This window comes from Protopterus annectens, chromosome 6.part0, assembly GCF_019279795.1.
Source record: "Protopterus annectens isolate FY-2018-M chromosome 6.part0, PAN1.0, whole genome shotgun sequence".
Taxonomy (NCBI): Eukaryota; Metazoa; Chordata; order Ceratodontiformes; family Protopteridae; genus Protopterus; species Protopterus annectens.
Window position 1 is genome coordinate 1510895058 of NC_056737.1, and position 12500 is coordinate 1510907557.

A 12500-nucleotide genomic window follows, 5' to 3' on the forward strand; every position below is an offset into this window, starting at 1 on the left:
ATCTTAATACTGGCAAGTGTGTGTGGTTGTCATCAATATCCTGTGTGAAGGTTGCTGTGATTATGTAATGACATGATGCATTGTGGGGTGAATTTTGCTAAATTATTATATTGAGGACCCACTATATGTCACAATTTCCACCTTAAAAGGACAACAGATGTCAAACAGCAGAGAGGCTGGTGTAGACAATCTGTAGCCCTACATGTAACATTATGGACCGGTGAACAATATAGGCAACCCTTGTATTACTCGCAGAACACTCTCCACCCATGTCTCATACAAAAACACACTTGGCTGGGCAACAACCACTATATTGGTAGTTCCCTGCATATTGCACACAGATAATAACCACAATGTGATTGCAGTGGACTACATGCCTGTTGATCACAATACTGCCACTGAGATCAAAATGTACTGTGATGCGTAACGTCTTCTGACTGAGTGTGTGTTATCCACCAAGTAAAAGGACATGTCACCCTGTTCCATCCCTGCAATAGGCAAATAAATGCTTACAGTGGTCCTTTGCTATGTCCCCCACTGGACGCCTGCAACAACTGTAGAGTCTGCAAATGTAACCCACAAAGGGAATACCATGCCTTACACACATGCCCTGTATGGACAGATGCCACTAACTCCACTGAGTACCTGTATCATGCTGTCAATGTAGGTGCAGGCACAACCTCAGTTCCATAGTCAGGTCTCACCACATGAGGTCAGGAATGCCATATCAGATGATAACAATCTGTCCACAAAACATGGCCCAGAAGCCCCAAGTACATTTCCACACATCACAGAACATGTATGTGGGACATGTGCACAACCCAGACACTGTCCATGTTATGGAATATAGATCACATACATGGCAAGCATTGCACAGCACTGGCTACCCACAATAGTAGCCCAGATGAATGGATGGTGAATACAATACCCACCTGTGTGGACCAATCCAGGGACTACACCCCTAAGCCACACTGGGGACCATTGTCATGTGGCCTGATGCCAAGGTATTCCCTTTGCCTAGCCTTGTACAGCCTTCTGGCACAGTCAACTACTACAAACCTGTGAAGCAATGAGCACATGTATGTCAGTACTGGCAAGTGTGTGTGTGTGTGTGTGTGTGTGTGTGTGTGTGTGTGTGTGTGTGTGTGTGTGTGTGTGTGTGTGTGTGTGTGTGTGTGTGTGTGTGTGCGTGTGTGTGTGTGTGTGAAGATTAATTATTTTGAAGCCATTCACACTCACTACACCTCCCATTGCCCTATTTTAGCATGCCTGCTGATGTCAGTCACCCTGAAATAACCCTTTGGCCATATGTCAGCCTGATAAGCTCTGTGGTGCATGTGATAACTGCGTAATACTGTAGTGTAGCAAACTAGTTAGGTAGGAGTTCTAATCGTGATCCTGCCAACTGTGATAATGTGTGTGATTCCCTGAGAGTGTGGTTGTGTCTTCCTTGACACCTGCTTTTGTGGACAGTCACATGTACTATACTTCCCTTTTCCCTTCTTTATTACCTTTGGACAGCTTTCCAACATATAAGCTCCATGGCGCATGCAATAACTGCATAACAATGTAATAGCAATACATAGTCAGGTAGGGGTTTAAAACTCAGTACTGGTAAGTGTGTGTGTTATCATTGTTCTGTGTGGGTGTTGGGGTGATTGTGTAATGACAGGGTCCATTGTAGTGTGGGTTTTGCTACATCATTATATTGAAGAGCTACATGTCCCATTGTCAACATTACAAGGCCAACATTTTCCAAACATTGTAGAGATTGTTGTCAACAATCCTCAGCCATAAATGTGTACAGCCATGTGCAATTACCATGTGACAGTATGGATTAGTACACAATACTGGCAGCCGTCATAATGCCCAGATACCACTGTCCACCCATAGATCATACACAAACATGCTTGTCTCTTACTCTCCTACTCCCTTCCTTTCTTACTTTGTCTCTGTCTGTCTCTCTCACTCCCTCTCTGGTGAATGTGGAAAAATACACCTAAGCTGCTTAGGCAGCAACTTGAGTTTTGTAAGTGATGCCCATGATCAGCTGATGCCCTGTGCATGAATTGCAGTCCCCCACTAGCTAATTTCATGTGGAACAGCTGTGGTATCATTCCTACAGCCAATTGCATGGAAACTAAGCACTTCATGTGGGTGTTGGCCCTTTTCCTTCACTTTGAGCAGGACTTCATGTGGGTGTTTGACAAACAGCATCACAGGGGGTAGTTGGATATACCTCTTACAACATACACTGTGGAGACAGGCCAACAAACAGGAGGGGGATGTTCCAGACATGAGGACAGAATGTAAGTATTGCTCTTCTATATTTGAAGTAATGTTGGTTTAACAGGGTTTGTGTGGATATGGCTGTTCTACATGATTTAATATCTGTTATGACAGTGTTATGTGGTTGAGGAAACTCTCACCTATAATGTTATATGCTGACTGGCCAGTGTTTGGAGTACTACATGTGTTGTGTTACTCACACATTTCCTATCTTTGAAGTTCAGTAGCATACTCTGAGGATTGCAGTCAGTATATGGTGACAGTCATGTGAGTTACTGACGTCATATCCCTCAGAAGACATATGTTACAACAAACCTGTTACACCAGTAAATGTATGGGTTTATCCCAGCAACATGTCAGTATTGGCCCTGTGTTTGTGCCTCCAGCCACAACTCTGTCAACTTTTGTACATATGTCATGCAGTAAAAGGTGCATATGTTCAGTACATCATTATTTACTGACATCATACCTGATAACAAGCCAGTGAGAAATCAGACTGCTACACATGTTATGCATAGTAGGCCTTATATTTGAGGACAAAACCTGGAAATTTTGTTGTAGTGTGTACAGCAGTGAGGTCTGTGTACTTAGGGTGATTGTTGACAGAGTGTGTATTGTGAATATGTACCTTGGCCTGTGTACAGACTGTGGTAGATGTCATTGTTCTTGCTCCTGTTTTATCTGATGTTGCATGCTGCTCCAGTGTATGGTACTCTATCGGCATACACGTTTGCAGGTCCAGACTGACACATGTCCCATACCATAGTGAGGCACTGGAATACACTGTGTATTGGCCCAGTATATGTAGTGTTAGTTTGTGAGTGGCACATATGGAGATGGTGTTGTTCACACAGTCCATATACTGTAATATTAAATAAGCTTACCATATGTGACTGTGGCTGTGCTCAGATTGGTTGTGGGTATGCACTTTCACACAAGTGTCTGTTACTCCGTGCTGTTACATGCCTGTAGAGCCTGCTATATTTGTAGGTACACGAGTATTCACCCATAAGAAATGTAGCCCAATGTTGTGGCAGTCTGCCTGTAATTTGCACAGTGCTTTGTGACATGCCTAGCAGCTCAGTGTATTTACCCAGTGTGATGTTATGTCCAGATATTTGTCAGATGTACTGTTGCTGGGCCACCATAACTGTTGTGTATTTCTGACAAAGCAGTAGAATGCTGTACAGATGTATGTCACTAGCTAGTGGGTAGTATGTGGGCTTGTGACCTCTGCCCCTCCAATTATTATGTGTCAGGACAGACAGGAGTGTGTGAATGTATAAACTGTGTGAGCTTATCTATTCCAGTATTTTCATGATATCCCCATTTACATGGCTGTAAACATCCACTTTGTTAGGCTTGGTCCACACGTCTTGCACTAAGGGGTTCTGTGTATACCTCTGGACTGACCAGAGTGTGTCAGAATGTCCACATTTATTAGTAATATCTCTACTGTATTCCACAGGATCATTACTGTGATTTGTGTGGGACTGCACTATGATGATCTTATGATGTCTGTCATTAACTGATGGCGTACATGTCAATATCAGATGTGACTTCCCACACAACATTTCTGTTAAGACAACCTCTGTTACAGTAGACACATTCAACATTTATACCTGCAATACTTACATGACATCTCCTTGCACTAAGAGGTTGTGACTATTGGTGCTGAGGTATGACTCCACTACATGTTATGGACATATGTTATACATATATGTGTGTATAAATATATATATATATATATATATATATATATATATATATATATATATATAGCTATATATTTAGATATATACACATATACATATATATGCATACACACGCACACATCTATATATATATATATATATATATATATATATATATATATATATATAGCTAGATATATATAGACCATATATATAACGCAATATACAGATGTATATAAATACATATATATAAATATATATGTGTATGTACATGTATACATATATCTACATATGTATATATATATATATATATATATATATATATATATATATATATATATATATATATATAATATATATATATTTATATATATATATATATATATATATATATATATATATCTATATATATATATATATCCATATCCGTATGTGTACTCACGAGTGTTGTATTTACCTTCCCAGACGTATCTCACCATATTTATCTGATATGTGTTTACATAGATATAACAACATACTGATTCAACATTATGTCCACTAACAAGTCAAACTATCCAGTATGTTTACTGACAGATATATTGGAAAAAACAACTAACACTTCATAGCTGTGATGGCTGAGTGGCTAACTGCTCTGACTATACTGTATAGGGTCCTGGGTTCAAGTCCTGCAAGGGCTGTTTATTTTGTTGCTAGGCAGAACTAGGAATGTTGGATACAGAGTGGTTAAGGCAGTTTTGATCAGCTTTAAGTGGGTTTGCCCGATGGTAAGCAGTGCTTACGTACGGTTAAACGTATAGGCACTTAAATCATTTCAGCTTCACTTACCAGTGTGCAAATCTGCTTAGCATTTATATTGCAGCAATGCTGAAACCTGCTAAACATGGATCAGCCTTGGTTACCAGTGATCACATTCCAGTCTGATAGAATAGCAGGGTAATGACGTCTTTAATAAGTGTATTTAATTCCATGTACATAACATGCGTCTATGTGCTGTCTTTACAGTAGCAAGGGGTGTGAGTCTACTGTCTGGGACACTTGAGTATATATGGCTTGTACAGCACTCTTTTCAATTTGAATGTGTTTCATACATGGGTAGTATCCCAGGTTATATGCAGTCACACTGGCATGTAGTGTATCATTACATTACAACTGTTGACAGTGCTTTCCCAAGTAAGAGTAGATTGCAGATTGTACTACTGGAACCAAACACCCCTGCATGCAAAGATGGACTTTGAGTCCTCACTGTCATGTTCTTGGAGTGTGAGCTGTGTGTCATTAAGTATTTGCTACTGGGTATTGATTTGACATGAAGATATTAACTGTAGACTACTGTGTGTATAGGACATGTCATTGAGGGCTGCTGTCATGTAGTAATGGCATAACTATCAGTGTCAGACATCTATCTGTTAACACATTCATCCTAATGCATAACCAGTTGGATAGCTGATGTCTGTCTACCCCCTGTACAGATGTGCAGGGGTCTATATCACATAGTCAAGGTGTCAGAACTTCGACTATGTAAATATCAAACCCAAAAGTTAAAAAACTGAAAACTCCGAACACTCAGAACAGTGATTTTTTTCCCAGGGAAAAAAATCAGTGTTCTGGTACAAAACACAGAAACACACGAACACTACATACTGTTTCTAATGTGGGGGGGCTTTGCCCCCCACTTAAATATACCGACTCCGAGATCGCACCACAGTGGATGAAATAGCAAAGCCACAGAAATGGCCCACTGAATTCTTTCCCTGTGAAAGAATTCAATGTTCCGCGGCTTCGTTATTTTTAGTCTTCGAACTTTCCAGTTCGAAGTTTCAGTGTTCGGACATTTGTGCATTCAGACTTATGATACACACCCATGTGCAGATGTCAGGTATCCATTTTGGCTGCTTACAGGCAATCTATCCTTGACTGACACTGACATGTCTGCCCAGCTGTGTTATGAATGCCACAGCTAGGAATCCCCACCTTCTATGCACCACATGCCATGGATACCTCAGCTACACTACCACAGTCAACAGAACATGCTTGGGTACAGGTCTCCCAGACAGACATTGACCATGTTATGTAATACATGTTGCATACATGTCAATTGTAGCACCTCACTGGCCCTCTACAAGAGGCAACCAGAGGATTGGATGTTTATTTAACTCTCACCTCGAGGATCACTCCCATGGTATCATTTGATAGATGGCCTGCTGGCAAATGGCAGGTGGCATGATGCCACTGTACCCACATCCCCTACTCTTCCCATCTGCCCATGAACAATATCCTGGTACACACCTAGGAACACCTGCACCTATGGACCCCAGTACTGACAAATGTGTCAGTGTGCATTACTGTGAATAACAGTATCTGTCTGTTTGTAAACCTGTACTTGATAATACCCTGAGGGCCTTCACACCCACTATACCCCCATTGCCATAGTTAAATATGACTGCTGCTGTAATGGACATTACATGTACCTTGTTACGCTCTTCACCCTATGGGCTACCTGGAGCTTGCAGTACCAGCACAACACTGTTGTACAAATGGGTAGATAGGCATGGGTTACCCTCTGTGTCCTGGCAAGTGAGTGTAGGTGTGCAAGTGTATATATTTGTAGAATACAGCATTCTGAGGCCACATTCTCCTAATACAATACCGCTTGCCATACAGTATAAGGGATAGTAATGTTGCTGACCATAGGAGAGCCATGACAAAGTAACATTCTACTATCCCTGTGGCATGTGCAGTAAATGCATATCCCTGTAGTAGCACTCTTGAGATAGATAAGGGGTTGTACTGCAGTCCTGATCAATGTATGATGATGGGGATGTCAGAGTATTATCATGGGTTTCAGTGAGTACAATATCCAATGTGGGGTGTGGGTGCTGGGTATACTGTCTTTACACCATGGTACCCCCAGTACATGTCCCAAGGTCTACTGTATGGGGACCACTGTCCCCATCAACCATGCAGGTAACTGATTACACTATCCAGCCCAATGATGCATGTGCTGTGTGCAACTTATCTGTAACAGAATGGACACACTGAAAAGGTAGTTAGTACTGATAAACCCAGGTCTCTCAGATGTGTGTATGACTGTTATGTGTTTGTCAATGTGTATAAGACAGTAAGTCACACTATGTATTGTTCATAAACAACCAGTACAGCCCCCATTACCATACTGTACAAGGCCTGGTGATGTTCTTCACTGAACAAGTAACCTAGGACACACCTCATCCTAAAAGCTATGTGGTGTGTGCAATTAAGGCCACACACATTAGTAGCAATAAGTATCTAGGTAGGGGTTCTACTCTCAGTGTTGCCAAGTAAGATTGTGTGTGTATGTGAAGGGATCTACTTCAGTTTGCAGAAAATACATGTCCCAGGAAGTCATCTGTCTGAGAACTGACTGGCAAATGCTAACATTTCACAGGTATCATCTTGTGGAAATTCATTCTATCAAAACTATTAGTAGATGTGTAAATGCCCTCTTCCCCACTGCATATCTGTACAGCAATGCTGGGGTTGGTATATATAGCTGGGTGTGGATCTTGTGGACACAGCCACCATCATTGTGGTTATTGTTGAGTGTATCCCCCCACTTAGTCGGCTGTAATACTGTACAGTTTATGTTAACAAGTCAAGTAGTTGTCAATCACACTATCTGCAGTTCTACACCACTCCACACCCTCCAAAGGGTAGGGTTGTGCCACCCACACCAGCATACCTATGTTTACCAAGCTGAGGATTGCACTACATTGATGAAGGGGACATATACCCTTCCAGTACCATTGTCAATGGCATTAAACTAGCAGACTGATTATTTCCCAATGTGATGTTGTGCTTATTCTGTCTTGGTGGAATTACATAGGCTAAAATGGGTTCCCTCCAAAAGTACATACGTCCATGTATACAGTATTCTCTGTGTATTGCATCAACACCAAAGCTTCTGTGTGTGTGTGTGTTTTATATACAATCATGTGGTGTGTACCACCCAGTACACTTACCATTGTCCACTGTAGAAGAGCTGCTGACATCAGCCACCATGCACTCACCTGTATACACCCCTCAGACCTATCAGGCATGTGGCACATGCAGTAACTGTTATACAGACCCGTGACTTGTGCTCAGCTATACCAAGGCTATGGCACAGTCAAGGTGTCACAACAGTGCTATACCCCTTGTAGAAAACAACAGCAGACCAACATCCTGCTGACACATAGACACCTACAACACAAACGGAATAAATTATGGAAACCACAATTACTCAGTGTTAATAACAGCTATAATGCATCATGGCTGGACAGCTTCACATCCTGATATGTAAGCATTAAACTTTAGTGTTGTAAACATGTTACACAGCATTATGTTGGTACACCATAGTACAGTCACCCTGTGCATCAGAACCACATTAGCCTGTCCCTGCATTGATGTTATGGATGACAGGGATGTGGCACAGGTGTCATCATATGCACAGGGTGTGTTGTGGGTTTGCCAGAAACCCAAGCTGAGCCATTTGTTTGACATCATGTGTGTGTGTATGTTAGGGGGTTTTGTTATTAATTGGACTGTGCAGATGTGGTGTGTGTAGGTATGGGGTTGCCCTATCTGTGTTGGTGATGTGTGTGTGTGTGTGTATGCATGCACACAGTTCTGCCATGTGACTGCCCTATACAGGAGTTTGTTGGACAACTGCAGGCCATACCTGGCAGGGTGTGCAGTTCACTATTTCCAACCACGCACACGAGAACTGTGCCTGCCAGGGGTTCCACAGGCAATACCAGGTACAAGCCAAGATATGGTACTCTCCCCTGATATGTCTGCTGAATCCAGGTCCCTCTTGGGACTGGCAAGGGCCACATGCACGTGGCCTGCTATGCTGCGGTGTGGACAGCACCCCACTCCCTGCAATGCTGGTGCTTGTACTGCCACTATGGGAGTGGCTATGACTTGTTGCATGTCCACATCAACCTCCACCTGTTGGTACTGTTGGCCTATGTCCATGTGGCAATCAAGCACAGACATTTCATGGTCGAGGATTCCTACCATCTCACCCAACCATCTATCTAGGACCTCTGCAAAATAACAGTGGACACCTGCAAGATCACAGATGTTGTCAATAACAGCAGAATGAGTAACCCTCTGGAGCCTCAAACCCTGTCTGGTATAACATTCCATATGTGCCTGCGCCTCCATGATGGCCTGAAACATGCATCTGGTGGCACCAGCTGTGGCACTTCTGCCAGGGGCATGATGACCAGCAGCCCTCCTATGAGCACCCCTGTACATCTGCCTGTGTGGTACCTTGCTGGACATCCGGCTATGGCTGCTGTGTCCAGACACACTTGCCATAGTCACCACACTGTTCTGTCCCATGCCATCACCCACCAACTATCAGTCATCTATGGCCACTGGTGATGGGGTATGTATAGACAATGTGACTGTGTGCAGGGATGGGGTGGATAACAGTGAGATGTCAAACAATGGCACAGCTTCAGCCTCTGACAACCCTGCCTGTGCCTCACCGCACCTATCATCATTATCAGAGTCTGAATGGACACTAGCACACACACACACACACACACACACACACACACACACACAGAAACACACACACATACCTACAGGTGAGGCTGCACAAAGATATTACACACATACCTCTCATTACCCATCTGTCAACATACATGATATATGGCACTCAACAGCATGCACTGCAGCTATAATCAATCACTGTTCCCAACATTATACATCTCTGTGATGCATGAGTTGTGTTAGTAGGTGATGCCCCTTCCCCTGGAACACACTACACCCATGTACACAGTATTGCTGTGCACCTGTTCAGCATCCTGGCATGTACTGTGCACCATACCTCACAGGTGTACACAGCATTCCTGAATGTGTATATGTGTGTCAGTTATGTTTGCTTTGCTGCTAACAGTCTCTGTGTGTTTGTCCGACACATACCTGGGATGATATGTGGACAGATGTCAATAGTGAGTGCCTGATGTCTGATTTGCAGATCTCATCATCAGCGGTCCATGTATGACCAATAAAATACAATTACACTGACAACCTTCAAACCTTACTTTGGCTATGAGGAGTGTAAACACCCTTATTGACATGGCACCCTCTTCCTGATATGCCATGGGGCCACAATACTGCATATGTTAACATTACACAAACCTGATATGTGAAATATGACCTGTGCAATCAAATGCAGCATCAAACAAATGTGTTAGTTGTGTAAATGCTGATTAAGATGCACACAATATGTGGGTGCATAAGTGTGCACACCCTTAACATGATGGTTTGTTGCGCCAACTGTTAAGTGTACTACAGCAGTCACTATTCCTGGAAGGGGTATACTAGCATGGCCCATCTGCACTTGCCAGTATTTTGTCACTCTGCCCTACAAATGTCCCCCAACTCTGCAAAATTGCAAGGTCAACTCATGTGCACAGCCCTTGGAGGTCACATAGTGTCTTCACTATTGCTGTGGAGTCAGGATTATGTCTTCCACAATTCATGACCTTGACTGTGTGCAGATACAGCCATTCTTAGCGAGCTTTGGATGTCTGGTGCAGCTCACTGCTGTGTTTCAGGAGGACACCGCTCCCCATCCTCAGCCTTTTAGCAGATGCTTGACAACTATGGGCTACACGTGAGTGTCATTTTGCAGTGTCCCAAATTCAGAATACCATGTGTACTAGCCTAGTTCCTGCTAATGAACGGCAAACATACAGGTGTACACTGGCACCAGCAAGGTACAGATGAGGACTGTGGCCCTGAGGTGGAGTGAGGTCTTGCTTTTGCAGCACATGTATCTTAATTGATACTGTCTGTAAGTTTTGAACTTGGTCTTGGTACATCATTACACATTGCAACACATGCCTTTGGGGGACTTTTAATGCTATGCATATGCTACCTGTAGAGAGCCCTGGCTGATGTTTCCTGTGGAACAACTGTCCCATCTAATTACCCTAGCCCATAGGCCACACTTATGCAGAGTCTAGGTGATTGTTGACACAGGTACTGCACAGCCAGTACTTGCTAGACATTCCTGCAACTCTCTCAGTTTTGTGGCATGTTTCTAGGCAGCCTCCATGACCAGTTTGTAATATGTGTTGTCATCTGTCTTGGACGGTCATCTGTTTATTTTCTACATTAATGTTGTCCCATACTTCCTCATCACATACATGACTGTCTGCACTGTTTGCCATGGTATATGCAATGGTGAGGTAAGGCTATATGTCCCACTCCTGCGTGCTACCTGTTGGGTATGGGATCCATTCCATGGCTTGTAAGACATGTGCAAGCCACGGCTGCTTCTGTTGCAGGTGAGTGGGAAAATGTGATGGACATACATCTTGGACAGCAGACCATTTCTTGGTGTAACATTGAGGACCTGTACTTGCTGGAATGTGCATACTCATGAAGAGTGAATGATGTCAGTACCTCAAAAGCTGCTTCCACAATACGTTATTTGGAGTGTGTGGACACATATGCTTCCAGTGTTTGTTAAGGTATGTATTCCCCATATTTGCTGTCCTAACATAGGATTCCATATTACACATTCATTGCTCATATTAGGACCACATTACAGGTTGTAAGGGTTGTGGAATGTGGTATTGTGATATGCCATTGTGTAGATCTGTAACAGTTGCCATTGCAATAGTGGTATATACACTGTTGTAGCACTGTATAAGGGTAACGTTTCAGACATGTTCCTACTGTAGGCCATTTGTCCCACCATTATGATCATCTCTGTGCACACATCTTGCAAAGACAGGTTGTTAGTTATATTGCAGGACTCTTACATACCCTTTAGATATCCCACTATGGTGACCACTGTGATGCAGTGCAGTTAACAGCAACAATAAGTGAACATGCACAGCATGCATTATGGGTAGGTGTGTTAAATGTGTGCATGGCAAATACCATGGCCATAATGTGGCCAGTGTATTGGCAAACCTGAACAAACAACACCATACTCACCAGCTACAGGCTGCTGCCCCAGAGGTATACCAGAGGGACCTTCATAGTTGTGTGATAGATGTGATGTCAGTAGCCACACCTGTGGCATTGGTACAGGGTGGGAGCAGCATTTCAGTACATTAGCAGTACAAACCCCCAGTACTACAGATTATGCACACCTGTTCATTATTACAATGCAGCAACAGATTATATATATCTTTTTTATCTCACATATGCATGATTAAACTCTACAGATGCAAATGGATAGGCAACAGTGGTCTACTGATGTGCCTTGTGGCCTTGCCTGCATACTCCTCATCCATTATGTGGGTAGCACCCTCCTCCATAATGCTATCTGCTGGGTCTTGTCTTTGCTGGTGGGCAGGTGCCCTGAGGCTGGCAAGGAGCTCCTCAGCATGTGTCAGGGGTGCTGAATGGCATGACCCCCCCCCCCGTGGATAGCTGGTCCCTCATAACTGCAGCAGCACACTGATGGGCGTGGTGGATAAGGTCAGTGCACCGATGGCGGAGCTGCTCATAACTGCGGTTATG